Source organism: Mesocricetus auratus, unplaced genomic scaffold (genome assembly GCF_017639785.1).
Source record: "Mesocricetus auratus isolate SY011 unplaced genomic scaffold, BCM_Maur_2.0 Super-Scaffold_100011, whole genome shotgun sequence".
Taxonomy (NCBI): Eukaryota; Metazoa; Chordata; class Mammalia; order Rodentia; family Cricetidae; genus Mesocricetus; species Mesocricetus auratus.
Window position 1 is genome coordinate 44,842,374 of NW_024429195.1, and position 14,322 is coordinate 44,856,695.

Sequence of the window (14,322 nt, forward strand, 5' to 3'; positions counted from 1 at the left end):
CGCTATTGGCCATTCAGCTCTTTATTAGGACCACCAGGTGTTTTAGACAGGCAAAGTAACACAGCTTCACAGAGTTAAACAAATGCAGCATAAACCAAAGTCACACACCTTAAAGTAATATTCTCCAATATGTGGGTTTGCTCTTTAAAAGCCTCTTATTTTAAATGCTAAGAGCTACACTTGGGTACAGAATACTCCTGAATATAGTCCCAGCTGGCTGGAATAAAGACTTTCCATTGTCTGAAAACTGATTGGTCATCTCTGGTGGATCTCATAACAACATCCCTAGTGGCTCTGCCTCCCTTAGGGCGTTTCCCTAAAGGCTGTCCTCTTGCCTTAGCCTTGTGAAACAGCTACAAGCCTTGCTGCAACACGCAGCAGCCAGAATCCATGACTTGACCTTAAAGTCTACTGTACTGCAAGTTAGGTAGCCTGTTAAAAGAAGTGCCTTACCGGTGGTGCCTGTGAACCAGGGTAGAGTTCTGAGCAGTGGGGTCAGGGGTGTATCCTGTTTTGTTTTTTCTAGGGTGAGCAGTCAAACACAGTTTCCCACTACCACACATCATGCAATCCAGCTTTCTGCCTGTGGGGAAATGGCAGAAGCCAGTACATCCCAGGTGGAACGGATGAGCCTTGCTCTGGGAAACCCACAAGTATCTTTTAGGTTAAGAATCCACGAAGGTGACTCACATCTGGATGAAATATTCAGCTTTTAGAGTCCTCTTGGCGTACTGCTACAACCCGGAGTGTGTGGCTATGCACAGTTGGGCTAATACACATCCCATTGCCTCAGTTACTTAATGGACAATTTACCTATTTTTTAAAAACAAGGGTAGCCTGAGGTTACTTTGGGTTTTTTTTATTTATCAAAAGAGAGAGACCCTGACTGCCTGACAGCCCCCCCCCCTCCTCAGCTGGGTGGAAACCTGTTTATCTCTTCTCGATTTAATTTTTGTAGGTCTCCTGTGTCTAGAAATTCATTTGTTTCATCTAAGTTTTCCAGTTATTTGGAATGTAAGTTTTTTTTAAAGTATTCCCTGATGATTCTTTGTGTTAGTAGAATCTGTAATAACATCTCTTTTTCATTTCTAATTTCATTGAGTCTTCTGTTTTTCCCTTAATTTGGCTAGTTAACTTTGCTCAACTTCCCAAGTAACCAACTCTGTTTGAGACAGCAGATCAGGGTGTCCAGACTGACTTCAAATTTCCTCTGTAGTTGAGGAACTTGAACCTCTATACCTTCTTTCTTGACATAAATACTTGGATTATAGGCATGTACCACCATGCCTGGATTTGGGTTTTTGTCATTATTGTTTGAGACAAAGTCTCACTATGTAGCTCCAGCTAGCCTAAAACTAGCTGTGTAGAGCAGATTAACTTAGAACCCACAGAGATCCACTTGACTCAGCCTCTTGAGTGCAGGGATTAGGTGCCTGGCCATTTTTCTGTTGTTCTAAAGAGTGAAACCTGGGCTCCATGTGTGCCAGGCAAGCTCTCTCTCAGCTGTACTACCTCCGGATCCTGGATCTACTTTCTAAACACAGTCAATTGTTCTACGTGTCTTTACTGGTAAACTGAAGACATTTCACCATGAAGGGCATCACTGAGAGACTTTACTAATGTCTGTAGTCTGGTTGATTTCCTTTCCCCTCTGAGTACCAGGAGTCTGCTCATGTTCTGTGTTGAACATGTTTGGTTTCCAGCCAGCTCTCCCTTGCTCCTCTCTCCTCTCATGAGATTTCTTTCCTGTTGTTTTGAGGAGGAGGATCTTTCTTCCTCCTCTTTATGTATCTTCTGCAACGCTGAAACAGTTGCCTTAATTCACTCTTGTCTTGAAATGTCTTTGCTTCCCCATCAAATTTGAAAGGTAGATTGGCTGGATGTAGCGATCTTACTTGGTGGTCATTTACTTTCAGGACTTGAAATATATCATATATCTCTCCCTGCCCGTTTCCTGACATTTAGTGTTGCTGCTAAGAGATTTGAAGTTGCTCTTGCTGTGAGACATCCACCAGAGAAGACTGCTCGGATATGGGTTTAAGCCAATAGAAAAGTCTTCGCTATCCAGTTGGTAACTACACCGGGCACATGGGATCCCAGTGTAGTCCCGAGCCTTTCTCAGAACGAGCTTTTATGCACAAAAACCGCATCCTGGATTGATGTACTTCAGTTAACAAGAACAATTAGCCAGAAGTGTAAAAGGAGCCAAAAGCAAGGTTGGTACATTTAGAGACTTTCCCAGAACTACTGATTTTGATAGATTAAGCCTTGGTTTTCAGTTTGTCAGGTGGTGCTGCCTCCATGCTGAGTTTCATGGCATGAATTGTACTTCCATCGTGGAATCAGCTATACTTAGGTCTGCAGGCCTAGGAAGGTCTGGGACTCTGCTGCATGTCCCACTGGTTCTATGGGCAGAGGTCAAATCATGGGGCAAGGGGTTATATTGTTCTTTTAGCATTAGCAGTTTAATAGAATTTATTCTTTATTTTACAAAGGCAAGTAGGCAGTTGAGAAAGCAGGGTCCTATAGTGAGAACTAGGAGCAAAAGGATGACTGTCCCAGCCAAGGTCATAAGAATAATGATTAGGTGCTAGAGAGATGGCTCAGAGGTTAAGAGCACTAGTGGATCTTCTAGAGGTCCTGAGTTCAATTCCCAGCAACCACATGGTGGGTCACAACCATCTATAACAAGATCTGGTGCCCTTTCTAGCATGAAAGTGTTCATGCAGGTAGAATACTGTATACATGATAAATAAATAAATCTTTAGGAAAAAAAAGAGAATAATGATTAGGGGCTGGAGAGATGGCTCGGAGGATAAGAGCACTGACTGCTCTTCCAGAGGTCCTGAGTTCAATTCCCAGCAACCACATGGTGGCTCGCAACCATCTGTAGTGAGATTTGATACCCTCTTCTGGCCTGAAGGCATACATGCAGGTAGAACACTGTATACAAAATAAACAAATACAACTTAAAAAAAAAGAATAATGATTAACCAAGGGGACTAGGAGAAAAAGGATTGGTACCAACCAGTTGCCAGATTTTTGACATTTTAAAATTGTTTTGTGAAGGTTATTTTTGGCTATGGCTAATTTTTTCTAGTTATCCCTGACTGACTAGCATAGAAGCAACAAGCTTCTTAGCATCACACAAAGACCTCCTTGTCTCATAAAGTGGCCTAGCCCTCTGCTATTCCGAAACACCATCACAGCTAAAGAATCTAATTGTGTTTCCAGATGGGAAGCAGAGATTCCTAGATAGCTCTGGTCTGTGTCTGCTTGAGCACTGAGTTTCTTAAAGTTGTTATCCCCATGACTAGGGCTGAAGTCCCAACTACAGTGGAGTCCATGATACCTGTCCCCACCAACAGGGGAATGAGAATGGGGACCACTCACTGGCACAGGGAAGCCTGGAACTAGGTTTAGGTGGAGCCTGACCTCTTTGTTTTTATTGTTGTAGATGAATGTTTGTGATATAATATGCATGAAGAATCAAAGGGGCAGGTTCACCTCCAGTATAAACAATTCAAAGACGCGCTCTTGGTTAAGCCATTAGTGCAAGCAAGCCAAGTAGTCTCTGGGGCCCAGAAGTACATTTGACCAACCATTCTTGGAATTGACCTGCTGTGTATGGCTATAGGAACCTGCATAGGGGGAACAGTTTAGGGGGGTTGGTAACATTAAACAGGCACCATTTCCTTGGAGGTCCCCATGGTGAGCTTAGGTTGGGCCCATTTACAGATGTTAGGGTTGAAGTGCAGCTTGTTGTCTGTCTGAAACTATTCAATTCCAGCGTAATATGGGGGCTCAGGGTCCGGGCTTAGCTAGCTGTTCTGACCTGTGTCTGGTTAAGAGTGATTAAGGAATGAATACACTGCCAGCAACCCTGAACCCTGATGGGCTGCCTTCTGCTGCCTCCAGGACCTTTATCTTTGAGATAACCAAAGGAATTCCTAGGGAAACTGGAGTTTTGAAGTTTGCCATCTTATAGGGCTCATATTACAGGGTTACCAAGATGGCTCAGTTTGGGCCAGTAGGCTAGATCACTCTAGGTGTGCATTTCCTTTGGGCAACAAATTTGCTGCCTGGGTCCAGACTATTCAAATACAATCTGACTCCTCGGGGTCTACCAATTTTCCAAAAATGATTTTTGGCTTCCCACCGGGCCCTAACCTGTGTGAACATGGGATATCACTGCTTGTGACCATAGGTAGGTATTATGAAGGGATCAGTGTGCTCGCTCCCCAAGAGGATTCTGTTCATAACTCTGCCAAACACAATGGTTTTCGCCTGGCTTCTGGCAGCTTGGGAGGCTGTCAGCCAGGCAGGCATAGTAATGGATAGTAATGGACAGGCTGGAGCTCCTTCTCTCTACTAATGGACCCATAACCCAAAGAGGCACACTCTTCCCCAGCAACATGCAAACAAGCCCCCAGGAGCCTCTGGATATAATGCTATTTTGCAGAATTCTACTTGGAAGGTGGGTTAGGTCTTAGTGGACCAACTGGCTGTGAGCTCTGTGGTTCCAAACAGTGTTCCTTAGTTCTCACATCTAAGGTCCTGGTTTATGGGGATTCGGGACCTTTTTCAGGTGGAGACAAGGACAAAATAGAACATATTTATAGGGTCTGTGTCAGTCTTATGTTTAGGAGACCCTGGTGACAACCCATCTGTCATTATTTTGTATAGCTGGGAGTGCTGACCTCAGCGATCCATATTGCTGTTTGGGGTAGAGATTTTCTTTGCCCATATAAGATCACCAGGCTGGAATTTGTGGGCAAGTTCAGACACAGGCAAGAAGCCAGACAGCCTCTTGAACCATCTGATAGATGTCCCTGGGTCTCTTGTACAGCCTGTAAAGACACAAGAGGGAATGCTTAGTCATTTTTGTTTTGTGAATGTTCCGAAATGGGTGGGGTGCAGCTGGCCCTTAAGAGGGTCAGAGGAAGAGGGTTAGCCCCAGTTTTGCCTGACTCAAAGGTATATTTTAAAGTTTTTTTAAAAATTGTATTTATCCTTGATGGGAGACATCCTTCTGCATATATGTTTCTCTTACGGTTGATGAATAAAAGACTGATTGGTCAAAAACCAGGCAGGGCTACCAGACCAGGAGAAGGCTGGGGAGAGAAAGGCAGAGAGAGGCCACAAAGAGACGCCGTACTGCCGAAGGAGTAACATGCTGGACTACGGGTAAGCCACATCCTCCTGGCGATATATAGATTAATAGAGATGGGTTCATAATTAAGACAGAGCTAGCCAATAAGAAGCCCTAGACATTGGCCAACAGGTTTATAATTAATAGAGCATCCATGTGTTTATTTGAGGCAAAATGGCTATGGGACCAGGCTGGCAAGAAACTCCAGCTACATGTCCTTTAACCTGTCGTGCGCTTTATGGCCAGTAGGTATAGTAGTTTATAATCAACCATTAGGGCTTTTGTCAGAGCTAGGGAAACTGACCATGAAGACTGGGCCATCTGGGGCCCCAAATTTAGGAATAATGTCTGGGTCTGAGCAATCAGCAGCTTTAGTTGCCCCAGATGGGTGCCTGGTGGAGCTGGACCACCATCTGTCTCGTGATAATGACAAGAACTATGGCCCATTTGCCTCCTGATTGGCATCTTCTCTTTTTGTAGACTTGGTTTATTTGTGTAGGTTGGGGTGTGGAGCAGTTCAGCTTTGGGCAGTGTATCCCATATCTGGAGAGGACCTACTGGCCCTAGGGATGTCTTCCAGATGGCCAAGATGGCTGTCCTGTCCCTTGTGCCTCTGGGGATTACCCTTTTCTGACATTTTTTTTGGATGATGTTAAGGAGCCAACCATTGCACCATCATGGAATCACCCCTTCTTTGCCCCTCCCATCTGATTGGTGGAGTCTGATAACACCAACTTACCTGCTGCCTTGAAGATGCTCTGTTGGGTTACTGTCTGGCAGCAGGTGGGCTGGCTGGGCAGATGGTTGAAGTTTTACAGGATCAGTCATGGAGTTGGTCTGGGAGAAATACCTGACAATTATTGGCTCAGCATTTATGGGGCCCGGCTGCTTTTGTAGAGGACCTAGATTCAATTCCTAGCCACACTTCCTTCCTTTCTTCCTTTTGAAAATTTAACTTCAGAACTATTTATTTTATGTGTATACCTGTCACCATGTGAATGCCTGGTGTATACCTACCTGTGTATCATGTGAATGACTGGTGTACTCCTGTCAACATGTGCATGCCTGGTGTATACCTGTCACCATGTGAATGACCAGTGTATACCTGTGCACCATGTGCATGCCTGGTGTATACCTGTCACCATGTGAATGACCAGTGTATACCTGTGCACCATGTGCATGCCTGGTGTATACCTGTCACCATGTGAATGACCAGTGTATACCTGTGCACCATGTGCATGCCTGGTGTATACCTGTCACCATGTGAATGACCAGTGTATACCTGTGCACCATGTGCATGCCTGGTGTATACCTGTCACCATGTGAATGACCAGTGTATACCTGTGCACCATGTGCATGCCTGGTGACAACAAGTTCAAAAGAGTGTGTTGAATCCCCTGGGGCTGGAGTTACAGATGGTTGTGAGCCACCATGTGTGTTCTGGGAACCAAACCTGGGCCCTCTGCTCTTAACTAACTGCTGAGTCACACCTCGAGCCCCCTCTTTTCTTCCTTAATAGCATCAAACCTAGTAACAGTAGCAAAAACAATTTTTTTGAGTCAGAGTTTCTCTGTAGCTTTGGAACCTGTCCTGGAACTCACTCTGTAGACCAGGCTGGCCTTGAACTCACAAAGATCCACCTCCTCTGCCTCCCAAGTGCTGGGATTAAAAGCATACACCACCAATGCCCGGCTGCAAAAGTTTTTTTTTTAAAGATTTATCTATTTGTTATGTATACATTTGTTTGCCTTGGGGACCAGATCTCATTATAGATGGTTGTGAGCCACCATGTGGTTGCTGGGAATTGAACTCAGGACCTATGGAAGAGCAGCCAGTGCTCTTAACCTCTGAGTAATCTCTCCAGCTCCCAGTAGCAAAAATACCAACTTGCTTGGGGTCTCTTGTTGAGTCCATTGACTTCCTGACCCAGAAGTAGTCTTCATTATCAGCCATGTAAATTACCTCAGACGAATCCTACTGACTACTGCATTGCACACTGGGAACAAGGACCAACAAGGAACAAAACATCCGAGTGCCGTCAAAGAATCACCTGACTTTGAAGGGTCACCCTCTGGTGTCTTTCATGGCCACAGGGGAATCTAAGTTCTACTAGAATACAGTGCGTGCAGTCTCTAAGATCCACCCCAAGAGGACTCATCGTGAAGGTCTGGTGTCAACTCCGTAGTCGAATACAGGAAGTGCACTGTAGCCTAAGGCTGTACACATGGGGCAGAAGAGAGCACCCTGAGGCAAGTGGACCCCAAATCGCAAAGAAAGGGAACAGGACAGAGAAAGCGACTTCATTGTCTCCTCAGATCACCCCACCCGACAAAGAGGAAGACAGCCAGCTGCAGCCACCCTCAGCTTCACCACCCGCAGCGACCACTGCTGTGGGGCACTGCTGCCATCCTGTGTTAGAGTAGAACTCCTGGGCTTTTAGCTTGCTAGAATGTTTTAGTCCCAAGGAGACATGCAAAAGGCTTATTCTGTAACTGAGTGGCCCAGCTCCACGAGGGGCCTGTGGGTAGGGAGAGGGCTGTCTCCAGTTATTGTCTTTAAGGGACCAACAGTAAATTTGGCAGGGAAAGTCTCCACCAGGTGCCAAAGCTTCTAAGAGGTCGTTTTAGGGTTACTGTTGCTGTGACAAAACACCATCACTGAAAGCAGATTGAAGAGAAAAGGGGCTGCCTAGCTTACACCTCCGCACTGCTCAGAGAGTGTCAAAGGCAGTGAGGACAGAAATTCAAACCGTCCAGGGACCTGGGAGCCAATGAAGAGGGCGTGAAAAATGCTGCTTGCTGGCTTTTTGGATTGGTCAGCCTGCTTTCTTAAATACCCAGGGCCACAAACCCAGGGATGACCCCACCCATAATGGACTGAGCTCTCTCTCCCATGTGAATTAAGAAAATGCCAGCTGGGCGTTGGTGGCGCACGCCTTTAATCCCAGCACTTGGGAGGCAGAGGCAGGCGGATCTCTGTGAGCTCCAGCCTGGTCTACAGAGCCAGTTCCAGGACAGCCTCCAAAACAATACAGAGAAACCCTGTCTCGAAAAACAAACCCCCCCCCCAAAAACATAATGCCCTACAGCCTTGCCTATAGTCCTATTTCATTTTTAATCACAAAGCTACTTTTAGCACTTTGGTATATGCCCCACAAGAATAAAAACCCAGGGTGAGAGCAGCTATCTGAGGGGAAGGAAGCATGAAAGGGACCCACTGCAGACTTAGGACAAAGGGAGCACAATCACAACCTGTGGGCACTACAGGGAAAACGCTGACATGTGGAACTGGTCCCAGGCACACAAGCACAGGGAAATCAGTTTAGACACAAAGCCACAAAGCTACTTGGGCTCCTCCTCCTTCTCCTTTGCCTTTTTCTGCTTTACAAATGTCATGAGTTTGAGGCCAGCCTGGCCTTCACAGTGAGTTTCAGGACAGCTAGAGCTGTTACACAGAGAAAACCTGTCTTGAAAAACAAAAAAACAAAACAAAACAAAAACAAAAACAAAAAAAAAAGGAAAAGGAAAAGAAATTGCAAATGGGTATCAAAATGCCATGGCTATAGCTAAAATCCCCCTCTAAGGAGCTTCCCTTTACTCCCAATTTAAGGCCTTACCCAATCCAGATTTCTTGGATTGGTGTTTGCCTGACACAGGAACACTAGCTACAAGGAAACTTGATAAATAGTTTTTCCTGACATAGATGTTGTACAGGACTGAGCCAAACAGCGGCCATCTTGGGAAGTTCAGCTGTGACCGTTTGAAAAAGATCATCCTAGTTGATTTTGTGGACTGTTTACATACTTTCATAGATGGGCAGGGAGGGCCATGTGACAAGACACATACACGTAGACTCTGAGAGACTCTCTAGTCAAGCACAGACTTTCACCTAATTGGCAGGGACCCAAGTCTTGACAATAGCTCCTATCACTCTGTGGTATTATTTAGAGTACACAATATTCTCATTCCCATTCCTTATTTTCGTTCTTTTTACAAGAGATTAAGAGCTACAATGTGTGTTCACACTGTATGTTATTTGAAAACCCATCAAGTCTCTTCTATTAGGCCAAAGCTGAACATTAAGTAAAAGTTTTTAGAATTAGGCCTCCCCATTTACAGCACTGTTTTGTTATATTTACTAAGAGTGCTAGTTACATGCTGCCTTAGGGAGGGGCTAGACTACACAGGATGAGAAAAACAGAGGAAAGGCCTCCATCCTACAGCTGTGGGAAAGCCATCATCACCTTCGCCCCCAGGAAAGATTTTGTGGTGTGGCCTTTTGGGTAGGGGAAGCACCCATACTCCAGTAAGCAAGTAAGTCCTTATCTGTGCTCTGTAAGGAAACCAATAAACTCATTGGCTCCCCAGGGTGAACTTTGGTGGGTTTGTGTCTCTGTTTGTCTCTGGGACCACAGGAGGGATGGTAGGCATTGATTACAACTCCCCTCCCACCCCTCACCCCTGAGAAAAGAATTTTAGTTTATACACGGACAGAATGATCATTAGGAGAAGGCTGTAATGGCTACTACATGCTCCAGTGCACCTTGAAATTGGAGGGTTCCTGTAATGTGCTTTCTACTGAACGGTTTTGAGAGTGTCTCAATAGTCCATAACCACGATTTGCATTCAAAGTGAAAGGGAGATTTGAAAAAAATAATTGCTTTTGACTTTGACAGGGAACATTGCTGATCTGTTTCCCAGTATGCTGGAGGGTTAGTCTCATTCAGTATGGCAGCCCAGTGGGCAGGCTAGCCTGGTCTCCACCCCTTTTACTAAGTTCAGGCAAGCACTCGTTAATGGAAAGAACCCAACTAGGTGTCAAAATATCACACAGCCACCTGCCATGCCACAGAACATCCTGTTAGTTTCAGAAGGGGTTGATTCTGGTGGCTGCTTGCCCTATGACCTGCTGTGCTGTGGCTTCAGCCCTTATCTATTCTGTTTCCTCGATCCATTCAAGGAGGTGCTTAGTTTATGTGTTTTAAACAAGGCATGCCTATTTAATATGTATTTGGAATAGTTTAATTGCAATTTTCTCTTCTTGGAATAACGAGAAGTTTTCTTTTGGATGCAGTCATTTTAATTATAAACAAAGCCTGTATTCCGAAACTTTTTTAAAAAAACAGAAAAGGAAATATACAAGGCTACTGAGATAGCTGAGCAGGAAAAAGTTCATGCTGAGCAAACCTCGAGACCTGAGTTTCATTTCTAGAGCTACATAAAGGTCGATAGGGAGAGGCTGAAGGGATGGTTCTGTGATAAAAGCAGTAAATTGATGGGGAATGTTCTGTGTATATGTTGTCTTATTGGTTGATGAATAAAACACTGTTGGCTAATAGGGAAGCAAGATAGGTGGGACTAGGAGTCCAGGAGGATTATGGGAAATGCAGTAAAGAGAAGTTGCCATGTGATCCAGGCAGGAAGTGACATAGCAGGACAGAGTCAGTACAATATATAAGCAGGGACGAGCAGGAAAACACCCTCTTCTCTTCTCTGCAGACACATGGAACAGATGTGATGTAGACCCCAAAGAAGTAAGAGGACCGAACCTTTTCTCCAGTAAGATAAGGCCATGAGGGAATACATGAATTATTAGATAATGGGGAATAATTAAGACTGAGCTAGCAAATAAGAAACCTTAGATAACGGGCAACAACATAATAACAAATCTGTGTGTTTCTTTGGGTCAGAGAAGGGCGACAGGACCTAGCAGGGACAGAGAAAACTCATGTTACAGTAACTATCCTTCCAGAGGGTCAAGATTCTGTTCCCACATGCTAGTTTACAACCATCTATAATGTCAGTTCCCAGGAATCTGATGTCCTGTTCTGACTTTTTCAGGCATTGTATGCGAAGTTATACATGAAGACAAAACATCTATACACATAAAATGAGAAAAAAGAAAATTAAAGATAGATAGAACTAACTTTACATAGTTGTGTTCTGACCTCCACATGTATACTGAGATACAGTATGCCCACACACATATTACACACACACACACACACACACACACACACACACACGTAATAAATTTTTTAAAAAACTTAAAGAAGGATATTTTAAGAAGAAGGATTATACTGCACAGACCACCTTCTTACAAGACATGGATAGCTTGGAATTCCTTTAATGAGAACATGTAAAAACATGCCACTTAAAAGTTTGTGTATAATCCTCCTTTCATCCCAGCACTCGAGAGACAGAGGCAGGCAGATCACTGAGTTTGAGGCCAGCCAGGGCTACACAGAGAAACCCTGTCTCAAAAAGGAAGAAAGAAACTGAAAGCAAGTGCAGCGTGTTCTAATCCTAGCACTAGGGAAGTGACTCAGGGCTATGGGTAACTTGACTTCTAGGGGGCCCAATGTCCTTTTTGGTGAGACACCGGGTAAGCTTTGGTCCTTTACTGAGCAGCAAGTGCTCTTAATGGCTGAGCTACCTCTCTACATGTCTCCTCTGTCTGTCTGTCTGTCTGTCTGTCTGTCTGTCTATATATATTATCTCCCCCCCTCTCTCCCTCTGCCTCTATCCCTGTCTATCTCCCTCTCTCCCTCTCCTCCCCATCCCTCCATCTCAGGGCTCCTGTTGGCCACACATAGCTTTAATTATGTCCATTTATCCATCTATCCATTCATCCACCTGTCTTTCTGTCTGTCTGTTGGAGGGCTTCATGAGAACCGTAGCACTTCTGTGGATGTCAGAGAACAACTTGCAGGAGTTGCTTCTGTTCTGCTGCCGTAAAGGTGTTAGGGATCAACTCAAGTCACTGGGGTTGTTGGTGAGAACCTTACCCACTGAGTCATTTCACCACCCCACCACCTTAACCTTTAAAGCTGTGGGCTGGGTGTGTTCTTTCAATCTCTTGATTCCCTGGATCACACCACATAGGTGTCTAGAGTTTTAACTGGTGGGGTGTAGTCCAAGTGCATTGGGAGTGTGAAATAATCACAGGGCTGAGACTGGTACAGGATTTGTCTTGGGACTTTAATGGCCTCCTGAGTATTAGTCACCCCACTGGAGGTATGCTGCTATGAATGTAGTGTGTACTCTTGTGATGCCAGAGATTTTACACTCCACCAAACTGTACCAAAAGTCAGATGGGCAGCAGGAAACATCGATCCCATGGGGCTCAGGTCAGAGCTCTGAAACTCATCTTGTTCTCAGTTGGTGATCTCTGTTTCCAGCCACCATGGGTATGGCTACCTTTCCCACATGCTTCTTAGTCTTAGCTGAGTCTCTTGATGTCTGTCGGTGCCTAGCCCTCTTGTTCTCCATGCAGGGCCATGAGACTAGGGGACAATCACAGGTTATGGTTTGATCTATCACTGCCTCTTGGTGAAGAAAGGCCCCCTGAAGTAGGGGGAGAAACACACAGATTTGTTATTAAGTTGTTAGCTGTTAGCTAAGGTTTCTTATTTGCTAGCTCAGTCTTAATTAATCCCCATTTCTCAGCCTGGACTCTTAGGGGAGTGCCTGGACCTTGCACTGAATGAAATGATAGACTCTAGATATCCCCTATGTGGAAGGAAATGGCGATAAGGTGGGAGGCTGGGGGGGATGGTGGGGGAGTGTGGGAGGAGGGGAGGGAGAGGGAACTGCGATTGACATGTAAAACAAGCTATTTAAAATTAAAATAAAAAGAATAAAAAATATTCCCCATTGTCTAATAATTCATGTATTCCCTCATGGCCTTATCTTACTGGAGAAAAGGTTTGGTCCTCTTACTTCTTTGGGGTCTACATCACGTCTGTTCCATGTGTCTGCAGAGAAGATGGTTTCTTTAAGGCTTATTATCTTTTACATTTCGTGTGTGTGTGTGTGTGTGTGTGTGTGTGTGTGTGTGTGTGTGTGTGTGTGTGTGTGTGTGTAATGCATGAACATTGTGAGTTTATGTGTACCACGTGCATCCAAGAGCTCACAGAGGTCCCAAGAAAGCATCAAATGCTCTGGAACTAAGGTTATAGGTGACTCTATGCCACATAATATGGATTTGGGGACTTGTACATGGAACTTTCTGTAAGCATTAAATGTTTTTAACCACTGAATCATCCTGCCAGTAGCTCAGTTTTTTTTTTGTTTTTGTTTTTTGGTTTTTGTTTTTACGAGACAGGGTTTCTCTGTATTGTTTTGGAGGCTGTCGTCCAGCCCGGCCTCGAACTCACAGAGATCCTCTGCCTCCCGAGTGCTGGGATTAAAGGTGTGCGCCACCACCGCCCGGCAATAGTTCAGTTTTTAAAGATGTATTTATTTATTTTGTGTGTATGGATGTTTTCCCCAAATGTATGTCTGTGTACATTTGTGCCTGGTGCCCCTGGAGGCCAGAAGGGCTAGGATCCCCTGAGCTTGGAGCCACACAAATATGAGCCATCATGTGAGTGCTGGGAATTGAACCCAGGTCCTCTGGAAGAGCAACTGAGTGGTTATTAACCACTGAGCCATCTCTCCAGACCCAGCTCAATATGGTGATACTTGGTTTGTGCTGTATGTAACAAATAAAGTTTGCCTGAAGATCAGAGTACAAAACTAGTCACACTAGTTAGTCATTAGTCTCAGCACTAGGGAGACAGGCAGAGGAATCTCTGTGAGTTCAAGGCCACCCTGAGCTACATGTGATTGAATCTGTCTAAAAGAGAAACAGAGCTCATGCCTTTGATCCCAGCACTAGGAAAGTGGAGAAAGGAGTGATATGGTTGGGCAGAGAGAGGAATATAAGGCAGGAGGAGACAGAAGCTCAGAGCATTCAGTCTGATGATTTGTAGGGACAGGATGGCCCCTTTGGTCTGAGGATTCAGTAGAGGTAAGAAGTAGTGGCAGCTGCTCTGCTTCTCTGATCTTTCAGCATTTACCCCCTATATCTGACTTGGGGTTTTTAATTATTAAGACCAACTAGAATTTGCACTACAGCTCAGCTTTTAAAAGTTGGTCCTGGTGACTGGCTCCTGGGTCATATAAAGTGATTAAAAACTGGATTTATTCTCTCTGCTTATCTGCAGGAATCATATCTCAGCAAAAGCTGCAAGGGGGTTAGAGATTTGTAAGGATGGTGGCTTATGTTGACATGGGCTACCTATCTCCTGTCTGGCTTGTCTTTAGAAGTAGGCTTCCTTTCTTTTCTGTGATCAGCATCTCTAGTCTCTCTCTGTCTGCCTCTCTCTCTCTACCTCTGTCTCTGTC